Source organism: Leptosomus discolor, chromosome Z (assembly GCF_034619465.1).
Source record: "Leptosomus discolor isolate bLepDis1 chromosome Z, bLepDis1.hap2, whole genome shotgun sequence".
Lineage (NCBI taxonomy): Eukaryota > Metazoa > Chordata > Aves > Leptosomiformes > Leptosomidae > Leptosomus > Leptosomus discolor.
In genome coordinates this window covers 42,699,792-42,715,736 of record NC_141419.1, presented here as the reverse complement: position 1 = coordinate 42,715,736, position 15,945 = coordinate 42,699,792, and the positions used below count along the sequence as shown (strand labels likewise).

Sequence of the window (15,945 nt, the reverse complement as noted above, 5' to 3'; positions counted from 1 at the left end):
AACTTTTGTTTGATTATATGCTAATCCAAGAATGTTCTATAGCAATGGAAGTTTTCATTTCTATATTTCTCCTTGAAATCACCATGAACAGAGAGAAAGTTTGAAGAAAACTAAGCAATGTAGGCCTTTGCAGATTACAGATCCTACCAAATTGTAATTATTTCTCATGCCCATCCCTTTCTGACGTTAGAAAAAAAAGCATTGCATGGCATTATTTTATTTTGATTTCTACCAAATAAACAGGTTACTTTGGAAGTGGAAGTATTTAAAGTGCTATTCTGTGTAGTTAGTATTATAGAAGTTCTAGGTTATTTGTTACAGAAGTTCTAGGTTATTTATTACATGGAGGAATTCAGGGGGAAAAAATCTCATCTGCCCATAAAGGCTAAATAGAAGCAAATATTGAACTCCTCATGAATAAAACTTGGCAAGAAGAAAAAGCTAAAGATAGTAAATATGGAACTTTTAATCCCAGTTTGTACAAGTTGCTATTTTTTATTGTTTGAAAAGGTAGTGAAATAATGACTTTGCTTATGTCAAATACCTAATGGCTTTCAAAAACAGTCTATAATGAAAAGTTCCCTGAAACACCTCATAGGTCACTTGCTCAGTTTAACTTTATAGTCTTGGTAAATTTTCTGCTAGGTGAAAGTATTTAGCTGTGGATAAATACTTGCTACACATATTTTGAAAAGGCTAAATTGTTTTTAATCTATATGTAAATGCACTTTAAATGTATTGTGGTGGTTGTTCTCTTTTATTATGTTACGGATGCAACAGATAACATAATGCTATAATAACTGAAACCCAAAAATTATTACTAGCGAAAATAGGCATTCATTACATTTAAAATGTAATATGGAAATGAAAATCATAGCACTGTTATTGTAAGGAAAAAAATTGCAAGAGGAATGTTTTCCTCTTAATGACAGCAAACATGTTGAATACCTTGATCAGATACAATAAATTACTTACACTGTATAGAACCGGCGCACTCAGAAATTGAGCAAATGTCTCAAAAAGAGGGTTGTTACACTGTGTAAGCCAAGATTTTTACTGTTGTAGAAGTAAATTGGCCATGATAGGTATCATGATCAAACCATGTTTCCTTGATTTTCTTTATAAAACTAGAGTTTAATTTGATATAAAAATCAGAACATACAAATGAGAAATAACAGCACATGAAAATGGATCAGAATATATTTTGTTTATAGTTTTCAACAGAAACATTTCCACCTTTTCCTTTAGAGATAGCTCAAAATACTTGTTCTTGATTATTTATTTTTTTTTACAGAAATGTTTTTTTTTCTTCTACTTGTATTTTCTTTGGATGTATTTGTATTATCTGACAAATGCCTGTGACAGTCTATATCTCAAAGAGCAAATGTACTGGTTCGAACCAAGATGACCTCACTTCTGTGTTGAGTCTTTTAAAATCATTCAGGCACTTGTAGAGATTGCATACAGTCCTGAAGTCAAAATAGAAGCTCCTAAAAAGTCACTTATGCAAAGTGCATGAGTGATGGGGATCATCCACAGGATACGAGTGGGCAGGAAGGTATGTACCTGTTATGACAATTAATATAACTTTGAGAACTTCCTCTTTTTTTTTTTTTTTTTTTGTTATGTGATATATCAGCATTTCCCCATTGCAGGTGCGATTTTTTCCCTCAAGGATGAAAAACACAGTTCTTATTACATCTGGTTTTTCCTCAAAATTTAGTCAGTAATTGGAAGATGTCATTATCTGCCTTTTATGTGCACAGATGATGGGTAGTTAGTAACTTTTAAGACACTTGGCTGGGTCAGCTTAATGCTCAAGACTGAAATCCTGTTATGTACATATTAAAAATGTAAACACATAAACTGTTAATTCAAGAAGGATACAGCAATGTTCGTGTTTCTAAAGTCAAAACTCTGTGAAGTTTGCCTCAAGCTTGGCTTTTTCAAGGAATAAATTCTCTCTCCCTCTTCCCCTCCCTCTCCCTACCTCCTTCCCTCTTTCTCTCATTCTCACAATCATTTAGAAAAACATGACAACACAGACTAAAATATCTGCATTCTCAGGAAGCTGATGAAAATTCGTTACCCTTCTTTATATTTGTGAATTTTGTACCTTATGACAGTCTCAGGGTAATACTGGAATACAAGGCTACACACATTTCCTTCCATGAACATTAATGTATTCAGATGCTTCTGATCTTAAATATAAAGGCAATTTTGAGTCTGCATACATTTTGCTGGCTCTTTCTTTTCTTGTTTTGCTTTCTTTATATAAACAATATAATACTTTGAAGTAGGTGAAAGTACACTACAAAAAAGAAGCTGTGACACACTACCTACAAGAATTATCATCCAACATTATGCTTTTCATCAAGCACATAAATATTCCATTTAACTCCAACACTTGTGTTTGTAGTTGATTGTCCGTTTATGTGTAGGAAGATTGAATAATGGCAGAGCTAAAGAACTAGTCTTAGAAAAAAATCAAAGTATTTTTGAACTGAACAGATCATTGTTTAGAGAAGGAACTCACTAGAAAACAGAAACCAGAAACTGGGTGTTGTTGGGACTGCAAATATCACACAGGGAGGATGGTATGGCACATCTGTTTAGATGGCATTTATTATGGATAAGCTTCATTGTGAAAGAGTTTTCTTCTTCAATTTTCTTTCTGTTTTGTACCACAAATAGGCAGAAAAGTTGTGCATTGTAAGTGCTATTCAGAGCCAGATTGTGTGGCCTCTCATGTTTTTTGTCATGGAGGGTTGGCTTACTGCCATTGAGCTAAAAATATTTAATCCGCTGCTACATGAACCCATGTCATGGTAGTTAGCCCTGTGTATTCAGTTAGAAGGAAAGCATTTCTTCTTTCATGCCAGTGATTCATTAAGAACTGCTTCTGATAGCAACATGGGGATGAACCTCATGTGTGAGAAAAGAAGTGCAGACTTCGACATGATTTTTTGTCATGTTGTGAATATAAATAACTCAGCAATATGGTATCTCTTCACATACAAAGTCACAAAACACAAATGAAGAAAACAACCATCTTTTTTTCCTCCCCTTCACCTGCCATTGCACATATTTAAAACTCTGGAATGGCAATGAAGATATGGCATGAAATGATTGATGCTAGATTTGCTGAAACAGCCAAATGGACAATAGTCATACCCTGAGCAGAACTCCAAAACTTTCGGAAATGAGTCAGATGGAATTTTAAACAGAAATTGTAAGTGCCCTCACAAAATGCTATTTATACGATGAAAGAATGTGCTTTTGGGTATAATTAGAAGGATCACAGGGGCTTTATGACTTAGGGTATAAACTGATTTCTCAGCTGGGAAAGTAATACCTAAGTCTAGAATGCCAGAGAACCTTAAGTCACTCTGCTGAGACACTCGTAAGTTTATCTTTAGAACACATTCAATAGGTGGCTGGGTTTTTTCTGTTAATGATAAGTCCTTTATCCTCATCACAACTGTAGAAGAAATCATCGTTTGAGGTATAGAGAGACCAGCCTAAGAGGGGTGGAAGCTGTAGTTAGTAATATGAAATAGTCTTCTTAAAAAAACCCACATCACTGCTTTTGTAGCTGTACATTATTTCAGACTGCAGAGCTAGTTTATCAGTGCTGTGGGATAGAATTTAGCTCTGGCTAGTCTCTTTTTTTTTTTTTTTTTTCCTAAAGGTAGACTACAGTTATAAGTCCTTTAGGGTGGACTTATTTACAAGGCCTATTTTATAAATGATTTATCAGGATTTTTTTTCCCCCTGAAGATTTTTTTTTTAAATTTTGGTTTTGTTACTATGAAACTTGCTTTGGGCTTTAATTTGACATGAAGTGTCTCTGATGAATTGTGATTTATGTTTAAAAATTGTAGGGTTTTAGTTCTTGTGCTAATGGTCTGTTGCCATCATTATATGTCATTACATCATAGCATTTATAAACATTGCAAAATTCAATGTAATTACAAATTGTGATTTTGTTGATGTATTTTCACAATGTGGAAACGTTTTTGGGCATCACTTCATTGCCTTTAAAATGCTCTAACCTTGAAATTAGAATGTGGTAATCCTGTTGGTGTCAAAATCCGTTTAAGGAGATGAAAATTAGTATAGTGCATCTGTTAAGGTATAATGTAAACAATCAGAGTAGTGGGATTTCACCAGGGTGTTGGAAGGGGAAAAAAAGGAAGAAAAATTTTTGCTATGCATATGCCTGGTAAAAATAAAAATTTAAACTTGAAAGGTGTTTTTGCCCATCTACTATTTTCCTATGATTTCCAAGGAGAACAGAGGCAAAAGAGAAAAAAATCGCTATATGTTTTCGTTAGGATTCTCTGTTTTCATGTTTCTTGGAAACTGTGAGTCAAGCACATCTACTCAAGTCACAGAAAACTCCATGGATTTCTGTAGCATCTTCTTTATTAGATTAGCCTACTAGTCCTATACAGTCTAAGATATAATATCTTGAATGGAAGACTATAATAGAGTGATTCCAGTATGAGTGATTCCAGAACTTATATTTTGGAAACAATTAAACAAATGCTAAAATACCATAAACACCCAGATAGTATTTGTGTATGTGTATGAAATGTCTATATATGTTAAATACATAAACCAATTACAGGAAAAAAATATTTTGTCTAATAAAATGTATGCCATGCTTGGAGCAGGTTGAGAATTTGATTTACTCCCAGGCTATTAATTAGTTCTTTTACTTGCACTAAAGATGACCAAGAAAGAAAATGATTAATTTCTGTGAAGAACTCCACACCCCTTTGGTATGAAACTGTTTTTCTGTAAGCATAATGCTGACACTAAAATGCATTTCAGGCTAGATAAATACATTCAATCTGTTGATCTCAAATAATTACAAACTCAGTAAATTTTAACAAAAATATATTTTAGATTAACTTAAATATGTGAAAAATTTGGAAAATAATACAGTTTACAAAAATAATTATATTCATATTTTTATATACGATGTAACAAGAAATCAACAAAAAAACTAGTAACCTTATACAGAGAGGAATTTTTTCCCAAAGAAACATTCCACTAAAAAGAAATTTAACCTTTTCCAGTTTACCAATAGAAAGATATTTTGTAACTGCTAAATAAGAAAGAAAATTATCTGGTCCTTGAAACAGCTGGAACATATTTCCAGCTGTTAAATTTCTTTGAAATAAACAGCTTTCATGCCTAGAAACATTTTCAACATTTCAACATTTAAACTCAGTTCCTATGAAATATTTGCATTTAATTACATTTTTAAATTTTTAACGTTATTGCAAGGACTGTATATTGTACCACCAACAATTACTCTATTAGCAGATATATACAGTTCTAAACATTTTTCAGATCTTAAGAGAAACTTAAGTATTTTCGTGCAGCTACTTAAAAAAAGTAAAGTTAATTCCTGAAGTAACTATCAGTTTCCACATTTTGTCAATGCTGACTTTGGACTAGTAGGTATTCATTTCCATTGTGTGCTATTCATATGCTAAAAAAGAAAATCAGAGCAGTGTTGTTGGAGCAGGACAGGTAGGATTGCAGCAACCAGCATCTAGTTCTGTTTTGCCTACCACTCCAACGGGCCTAAGCTGCTTGACTATAGGATATCATGGATTTCTGGGACGTCATTAATGCACAGAAATTGCTGTCATGCTGGGAATAGACTAGTAGTCTTCTGAATTACTTGCATCCATTTTTCATTTCTGTGAAAAGCGGCACAAAGTCTAAAAGATTGAAGCTGGTCTGTTGAAATGAAACTAGGGGTCAGTTGTGGGTATTACCATAGTTTCAACATCATTTAATTTTATTGCACTTTGACATAATCATGGTCAGCCTTGATCAACCCCAGTATGACCTCTGATTCTTAGATGAATGTGTACACCTTTTAGGGTCACTTCTTGAATCTGCCTATCTCTTTTAAACAGATTAATGAACATTCAGAAATTGTGTGTATGATGTTATGTGATTTCATTAAAAACAACTGTTTCTATTTCATGTTGTGGTATTTTAGATTTGACAGTGAAATTAAAAGACTTTATCTTGTCCCATTAAGAAACAGAGAAAAATCCAAGTCTCCCATTAGAAAAGATTTCCATCTCAGTTACATTCACGCTCTTGAAGACATAATCCTCCTCTTCTGAACAGTTTCTACAAATCAGTCCACTGCCTCCTTAGCAGGTTTAATGCCTCGTAATGTAGAATTCAGGAGGGGGAGGGAAGAAATTACTGTTATATTACTGTTATGCTCTTGGAAGGTGATGTAAATTATTTGACTTAATTCCTGGTAATAAATTATCAGGAGTACCAAATTACTGCATAAATATACCAACTTACAGATGCTATTAGAAAGGAACTGCAGTAAAACTCTTTTTTGTAAAACCATTTTAATGCTCAAGAGACATTCACGGAAAGAAAAGGTATTATATACTAGAAGGGCATATGGAAAATTTTACTATAAACAACATTCCACTGTTCAAGAGCTTTATGAGTCACTTAGATATCTTTTGATCAGGTTAGCATTTAAGCTGTATTTATTACCTTTTGTAACAGTACCAGATAGCTGATACTGTGTGGTGTCATATATTTCTACTTCTGCTGTCTTATAAACCAAGGTCAATTTTGCCAAATCCCGAAACTCACTTAGGAGAAAAAAGATTTAAAAGCAGAATGAAGAAATTTAGTATCTGTGGGATGATAAGGGTATTTAGTTCAGGCACTCTGATATGAAGGAAATTGAAATTAAACTTGAGCTGATCAAAATATAGCCAGTCCCTTCCACAGGATCATAATATCAAAGATGTTCTTGATATCAGCTAAAGAGATCATTCTCTTGATATTCACTAAAAGATGTTTCTCTTTATAATACGCTTGACAATATGCATCTGGTTTATACTGACATGAAGAACGAAATATACAAATATTCTAAAAGAAAATGAGCAAAAACTGAGTCCAAACGTGTAATGGAAGTGTTTTTTAGGATGCAGCTTCTGTAAACAATAGTAAGGTGTAAATGAGGAGGCTGTGGTAGTCTTTCTAAAACAGTAATTATGTGGAGAGAAGGGAGTGTTTTTCAATTAGGCAGTGAAGCAGAACATACTTTTAACCTGAAAAAGCTGCTTGTGTTGGATAGAACAATAGCAAAGTTCTTGTCCGAGTTGATTAACTTAAGTTAGTGATGTTTAGATTAAAAAAAAAAAGAAGACATATTATTTAGAGGTTTCTACAGTTTATCATAATGTTATTTTTATAATGGCAGAGAATTATCCTGAGTGAGATACTTTTTGTGTAGAATGTGTATGTTCTAGTTAACTGAACTTCACTAACCTAAAAGGAAAAAAAAGTCATTATACTGTTAATGTTTTTGGTTTTGGTTTAAGTATTAATATCTTTAAGAAAAGTTTTCTTACCTGTGTATTTTGTATTTAGGTAGAGCAAAGAGCATAAATGTGGAAAAATATTGTCATTGACATTATTGTCACTGTACGTAAGTTGGATGAAAACAGAAATAGGAATCTATAGCAGATCTTCTGTGCCCTATTCTAGATTTTTATGTTTACCTTTTCTTTGAACATTGATAACTTTAACAGTGTTATCACCAAGATCTTGTAAGTAGTGTGAGAACATTTTTGTAATACACTGTGTATTCAGGAAAAGGAGTATCTCATTTTTCACTAACTTTGTTGCAACAGACTAGAGAATCTATTTTCATTCTAGCAGAGCTCATCATTCCTAACCTAGAAGAATCACCTGCATCAGAGGACACTGTATTGCAGTTTCCAACCTGAGATGAAAGCTAGTGAGACTCAGAACATAAGGAATATTGCCAAACTCTTTTGTGGTGTACAGAATGCTGGTCCTTTCCACTAGGAACTGGAATAAGATCAACAAAATCTTTCACATAAATTGTCAAGCAATCTTTATATAGTGATATTCAGCCACTGCTGTGTTGGAAGGAATTTCAACTGGTAACCTAGAAACGAGAAGCTGCTTTTCCCATTTGTTGCTCTCTGGAGTATCTCAATTCATACACAGGTTTAACATCTCTAGCCTGGATCAGGTGTACCTAAGAGTGATGATTTCAATATACGGATTAACCGGGCTACTGGCAGATACAATTGCAATGAGGGCAATGGCTTAAATATTATGGAAATAATTGTAAATCTGTAAAAGGCACTTTTATCAAGTTATAGTTCATTATTGTTGATTTACTTGAGTACTTGTTCAGGGTATTCCCCAGAGATGTGCTAGAAGCTGAGAGAGATCTACAATAAAAGTGATATACTGTGAAACAATAGCTATTCTTTAGTTGCAGTCAAGGTGGAACCTGTTCTGCACTGCATTTTATATCCTGTTTTCTCTTTCTGTCCTGCCTTTGATTTTGTTTGCACCTTACATCATAGGATCAGTCCCTAGAATTCTACTGGGAAACCTCTGATAGCTCTTGTTTACTTTCGCAGATTATATGATGCAGTACACTGTGTATCCGAGGCAAAGTTACTTATATTTTGGTTTTTTTTTGGTAAAACACGTTGTGTTTGCAGTGTGAGCTGTAAATACGGTTACATTAGAAAACTCATGTCTATACTAAGGTTACATCCGACAAAATTGGGTTATTTAATCTAAAATTTGCTATGCCAGTCTTACTCCGAGTGTAAGAAATTTTTTAATTTAGATTTTAGATTTTTAGGTATCTGATTATTTATGATGAAAAAAATAGACAAAATACATAACTTTGCTACCTAAATGTGTGGTTTTCACTTTTTGGATGAATTATGGTATGTCCATTCTCTGGGGCATAAATTCTAGGTACAGATATGACTTTCTTCTCTTCCTGGCTAGGGTTCATCCCATCTAGTTAGAGATACTTTACTAGAGACTGTAAGTTAGGCTTCTTATTTTTGTAGGTTTTTCAGAGATGGTAGAAATCCCCTCCTAAAAAATGCTTTGTTTTCTACATGTACATAGTTACGCCTATGTTCAAGCTATTGTATCTGGTACCCAAAATACAATTAACTGTTCTGGCATTCTGGATTAATATACAGTCCCAGAATTATTTCTAAGGAGTGTTGCCAGAATTAAGAAGTGTTGTAAGGATTATTCTTCTTGGACAAAAAACTTCATAGAAGAAAAGAGGTCACAGATCCAAACTACTGTTTCAGGATTTGCATGTTTCAGCATCACACCCTCGTAAAGCCTTGTAGTTATGAATAGAAACTTTCTTTCTCACTGACAAATAGTGAGATTATTCTAGAATTGCCATATACGAAGAGCTAAAGTGTTTTTAAGTGTCATGGTTTAAACCCAGCCAGCAACTAAGCACCATGCATCTGCTCGATCACTCTTCCCCCAACCCCGGTGGGACAGGGAGGAGAATCGGGAAAAAGTAAACCTTGTGGGTTGAAATAAGAACAGTTTAATAACTGAAATAAATTAAGGATTATAATAACAATAGCAACAACAATAATAGTAATAATAATAACAACAACAACTTTAATGAAAACGAAGGAAACGAAAGAGAAACAAAATCCCAAGAAAGACAAGTGGTAAGCAATGCAATTTCTCAACTGCTCGCCAATGCCCAGCAAGTCCCAGAGCAGTCCCTCCCAGCCAAATCCCCCTAGTTTGTATACTGAGTATGATGTCCTATGGTACGGAATATCCCTTTGGCTGGTTAGGGTCAGCTGTCCCATCTGTGCTCCCCCGCCAGCTTCTTGTGCACCTCCTTGTTAGCAGAGCATAGAAAACTGAAAATTCCTTGGCTTAGGATAATCACTACTTAGCCACAACTGAAACATGTATCATCAAAATTGTTAGCATATTAAATCCAAAACACAGCACTGTACCAACTACTAGGAAGAAAACTAACTCTATTCCAGCTGAAACCAGGACAGTAGGCACTTCAGTTTAGTTCCTTTTGCAGTGACACATCCATTTTGAGAGAACTGGTTCATCAGGGACAGTGTACATCCAGTAGAAAAGGTTGTTCCTTGATTCAACAGGCACTGAAATAAAGTTTCTAGTTAGTCTATATACAAGCTTAATGCAAAATGTCACCCACCCTTTCCTCACTAGCCTAATTTTTCCTTTCCAATAGAAATGTCTACGCAATACATGTAGTTGCAAACACAGAATAGGAATTAATAAGATGCAATTACTATCTGCATGCTTGGATTTACCTTAATAGTGTACCTTTAATTTATTGAAAGAAGTTAGCACTGCAGACCTTTAGAACAAATGTTAGTTTTGAATAGCGACAAAAGTGTTCCAGAATATGGCAAATATTTCTTAGATTACATACAGAGAACTAACTCTTTTAATTAAACAGTTAGTAAGATTAGTTTCCTTAAATTAGAATTTATTTATTCATTTAAATAAAGGTAGAATAATGCAAATACTTTATTTAGTATGTGTTGTATTTGCAACTGTTGCAGATTAACTTCACACATTAAGAGGCCTGAACATTTCAAGAGTATTTCCTCATGATTAAGAGTACAGTGGAGTTCATATATCTTACATTTACTCTTCATTATTCATTATTGACCAGTTCCTCATTCTTCGCTGTAAGTTTGTACTGAGATAACCTAACTCACTGCTCTTGGGAGAGATGATTTATCTCTCTGATCTTGATAACAGAAATTTTTTGCTTCATAGGAGGAAGTAAATCAGAATTCATAAATCAGAATTACATAATTTTTGGTAGGAATGCTGAGAATTTTCCTTTCTATCCAGATCTCTACAATATGCTCAACAATATTTTAAAGTAATGGTGATTTATGCTCATCCTACAGGGCATTTGGTACAGTATAATCAAAACAATTCCATATAAGGCACTAGTATTGCACAGCGTGCAGACTAAAGGTTTTGTATATTCAGTTGTGCTTATATTTATAGTTTAGTTTGCTTTAATCTGCTTTATGGAATGTTTGGATATCAAAGTTATCAGAAGATCTAGCTACGGTAGGTGTACTAGTATTTTCATTATTGTGATTTTTGACCACCTTGGACCATAGTATTAAAAACACATGTACTCACAAAATTTTTGCTTCTACAGAAAAAAATAAGCAATTTGGTCACAAGGGAAAAAAAAAAGCCACGTATTTAGGCATTTAAAAGGGACCCTAATGTGCAAAAATTACACTCCTTTCCTCATCTTTAGGCCTATTTTTTCGCTAGATTCCTGAAGTTTTTCTTTTGTAAAAGATAAATTATGGTTTCTTTTTAAATAAATTACATTTTTCATTAGAGTTGCCTTTTCTGATAATTGTTTCATAGATCTACTGCCTCTGCCTGAACTTCATTACATAACATTCATTTCTGCCTGAAAGTGATTAAAATAGCTTACACTATTGCTTCTGCCCATACATTCCAGTCCTTCAGAAAAGCTATTTTTTTTTTAACTTCACTCATTCTATCATCTTTCCATGGTGAGGGCTGTTGACCACCACTAGAAAATTCGGAGTTATGCTAGAACTGTAGCTATCATTTTGTGAAAACCCTTAGATCCATAAATAAATAAATGTTGGAAATGGAGCTCTTAACACTAACTCAGTGCTTAAAATGTAATTTAGAGATGTTTCTTTAATAAAATAAATAATGTCATGTATATTTTCATGTTTGTAAAGACTAAATTTGAATATTAGAACTTGTTATTAAAGATTTTGATTACCAGTGACTGTAATTTTTCTATACTTCTTAGATTTAAAATAGCTTAAAAAATCCTCTTATACTAGCCTACTTCTTCCTTTCCTATTGTATCATCATGTTTGCAGTTCAGATGTCTTTCCTTTCTTACCTGCCTCTTCAGCAGAAATTACTTCCTTCTGCCTCTTCCCCCAAAATGCCACAAATACTGGAAAATCCAGCAATATGATCAAGGGATCAATACCCTTCAGTTTACATGTACAATCTGTTTGTACAAAGGAAGCCAGTAGGGTCATCTTTTCTTTTTTGCTCAGATAGTATTGTGTCTGAACGTACCCTCAGAGACCTTCCTCAGATTCACAGCAGCGCCTGGTGAAAAACCAATGTTTATTCCCCTAATTCTCCACTGATGGATTTCTCCCTAAGCTAGAGAAATGAAAATTTTGCACCAAGTTATTCAATAAGTAAATTAACTACATGCCAAGTTCATGAAAGTAAAATTCTAGAAATTTGCCCCTAAGATATTTTGAGGATGGTGAGGTTTGGTATTCCTTAATAGCATGCTTGAGTCTATTTTACTTGAAATCAGCGAACTGAAAAAAATAAACCAACTAAGCAAAACAACAACAGCAACACAAAAATGACAACCTTCCATTTGATAACAGTGAAGCTGCTCTACCTAGTATTTAATGGGAGGCTGGATGTGATTTAATCGCCCTTTTCTAGATCTAGAAGTTGACAAAAGGATGGAACATAATATTTTCTCTTACTCAGAAATTGGATATTCAGAAAAGAAATATAATTGAACAACTTTAAATTTAATATCAATATAATTTTTAAATTTATTATCATGACTAAAAGGATTTTCAGGGATTCTGAAATAATAAAGTCATACTTTAAACATTTACTTCGGAGAAAAAAATACTGCTTTTGTTACTTGCAATTCTTAAAGAAGTTGACAAAAATAAGTTAAAAGAATTCTTAAAATAATTTTGCTGCATTTGTTCTTTTTGTTTTAATAAATGAATCTCAGCAATTAAAACAGAATGGATAGATTGGCGAGAAAACTGAGTGATTTCAATTTTTTTTTAAAAGAGTCTTTTGAGAAGTTATGACACGAAATTACAAGATGGTAAAGATCCTAAATGAGGTGGTGACGGCTGAAAAAAGGAATAATTGAAAGTGCTATGAGAAACATAGTATTATAGATATGTACACATTTATATATTGTACTACATATAATGTAAATTTTTACATAATGTATGACTAATTGTATGTTAGAATATATACTATTATACATTTATCATATATATATAAGACACTAGTCTATATAAGACTTATGTTAGGTGAACAATACAAAAAATGATGAAGATAAGATCTTGAAAATCATTATCAGGATCTAAAGTTTCCATTCTTTTTTTTTTTCATAGAATCATAGAATGGTTTGGGTTTGAAGGGACCTTAAAGATCATCTAGTTCCAAAACCTCTGCCATGGGAAGTGACATCTTCCACTAGACCAGGTTGCTCAAAGCCCCATCCAACCTGGCCTTGAACAATTCCAGGGAGGGGGCAGCCACAACTTCTCTGGGCAACCTCTTCCAGTGTCTCACCACCCTCACAGGAAAGAACTTCTTCCTAATATCTAATCTAAATCTACCCTCTTTCGGTTTGAAACCACTACCCCTCGTGCTATCACAACATGTCCTTGTAAAAAAGTCCCTCTCCATCTTTCCTGTAGGCCCCCTTTAAGTACTGGAAGGTCGCTACCATGTCTCCCCAGAGCCTTTTCTTCTCCAGGCTGAACAACCCTAGGTCTCTCAGCCTGTTCTCCTAGGTGCTCCAGCCCCCTGATCATCTTTGTGGCCCTCCTCTGGACCCACTCAAGCAGGTCCACATCCTTCTTGTGCTGAGAGCCCCAGAGCTGAATGCTGTACTACAGGTGGGCCTCATCAGAGCAGAGTAGAGGGGCAGAATCACCTCCCTCAACCTACTGCCCACACTTTTTTAATGCAGCCCAGGATGCGATTTGCTTTCTGGGCTGCGAGCACAAACTGCTGTGTCATATTCAGTTTTTCATCTACCAACATCCCCAAATCCTCAGCAGGACTGCTCTCAATCCACTCATCGCCCAGCCTGAATCTGTGCTTGGGATAGCCCCAACCCAGATGCAGAACCTTGCACTTGGCCTTGCTGAACTTCACGAGGTTTGCATGGGCACACCTCTCAATCCTTTCAAGGTCCTTCTGGATGGCCTCCTTTCCCTCCAGTGTATTGACCACACTACACAACTTGGTGTCATTGGCAAACTTGCTGAGGATGCAGTCATTCACATTGTCCGTGTCACTGACATGTCAGACAGCATCAGTACCAATATGGATGCTTGAGGTATTTCAGTCATCACTGGTCTCCACTCAGACATCAAGTTGTTGACCACAACACTTTCAGTGTGACCATCTATCCAATTCTTATCCGCTGAATGGTACTCCGACAAATCCATGTCTCTCCAATTTAGAGACAAGATGTCATATGGGACAGTGTCAAATGATTTGCACAAGTCCAGGTAGATGATGTCAGATGCTCTTCTGTTAAACACCAACGCTGTAACCACATCGTAGAAGGCCACCAAAATTGTCAGCAAGATTTGCCCTTAGTGAAGCCACCTTGTCTGTCACTAGTCACCTACTTATTTTCCACGTGCCTTAGCATAGTTTCCACGATTGTACTCCATCATCTTGCTGGGCATAGAGGTGAGACTGACTGACCTGTATTTCCCCAGGTCTTCCTTTTTTCCGTTTTTAAAAATAGATGTTATGTTTCCGCTTTTGCAGTCAGAGGCAGCTTTGTCAGACTGCCACAACTTCTCACATATGATGGATAGTGGCTTAGCCACTTCATCTGCCCATTCCCTCCGGACCTGCTGATGTATCTCATCAGGTCTCATGGACTGGCACACCTTCAGGTTCCTTAGTTGATTTTGAACCTAATCCTCTCCTACAGTGGGCTTCATTCTGCCAGTCACTGCCTTTGCCTTCTGTGACTTGGGCAGTGAGGCTGGAGCACTTGCTGGAGAAGACTGTGGCAAAGGAGTTGCTGAGTATCTCAGCCTTCTCAATATCCCAGGGAACCAGGTCTCCTGTTTCCTTCCAGAGATGTCCCATATATCCTTAGTCCTCTTTTTTTCACCCATACCTATAGAAGTTTTTCTTGTTGACCTTGATGTCCGTGGGCAAATTTGATTCTTTCAGGACTTTGGCTTTCCTAACTTGATCCCTGGCTGCCCAGGTACTTTCTCTGTATTCCTCCCAGGCTACCTGTCCTTGCTTCCACCCTCTGTAGACTTCCTTTTTGTGTTTTTTCATCCATGCAGGCCTCCTGGCATTTTTGCCTGACTTCCTCTTTGTTGGGATGCATTGCTCCTGAGCTTAGAGGAGGTGATCCTTGAATATTGACCAGCTATCTTGGGCCCTTCTACCCTCCAGGGCTGTATCACATGGTACTCTACCAAGCAGGTCCCTGAAAAGGTCAAAGTCCACTCTCTTGAAGCCCAGGCTAGCGAGCTTGCTCTGCACCCTCCTCAGTGCTCTGAAGATCTTGAGCTACCATCTCATGGTCCCTGCAGCCAAGGCTGCCACTCAGCTTCACATTCCTCACCAGCCCCTCTTTGTTGGTGAGACCAAGGTCCAGCATAGCACCTTTCCTTGTTGGATCCTCTATCACTTGGAGAAGGAAGCTATCATCAACATATTCCAGGAACATCCTGGATTGCTTGTGCCCTGCTGTGTTGTCCCTCCAACAGATATCAGGGTGGTTGAAGTCCCTGCATGAGAAGCAGGGCTTGTGAATGTGAAGCTGCTTCAGTCTGTCTATAGAGGGCCTCATCCATTTGGTCTTCCTGGTTGGGCAGTCTGTATTGGATCCCAAATATAGGGCCACCTGTCCCTGCTCTCCCTTCAGTCCTGACCCATAAGCTCTTGGTTGGCTCCTGATCCATGTCTACTCAATGCTCCATGCACTCCAGCCAGTCAAAGACACAGAGGGTGACACCCGCTCCTTGTCTCCCCTGTGTGTCCTTCCTAAAGAGCCTTCGATTTCAGCTTGATTAAGTTCCCAGTTCATTTACATAATTTAAAAATGTCACCTGACAATTTTAGTATGATATTATGCTGATTTGTGAGCTCTCAGTTCCAAAGGGCAAACCTAAACAATTAAGCAAAATGGATAATTGTATGGATGTTACCTATTGTGTTCTGTATATCTTCAGTTCAGCCACTATAAATTTACAAAAA

The 15,945-nt window shown here is 35.9% G+C and overlaps 1 protein-coding gene across 1 annotated transcript in view; it reads left to right on the top strand.

Annotated features, from left to right (window-relative positions):
• The window catches only part of CNTNAP4 (contactin associated protein family member 4), a 239,362-nt gene that overhangs the window by 104,051 nt on the left and 119,366 nt on the right, over nt 1-15,945 (top strand). The window lies entirely within an intron of this gene.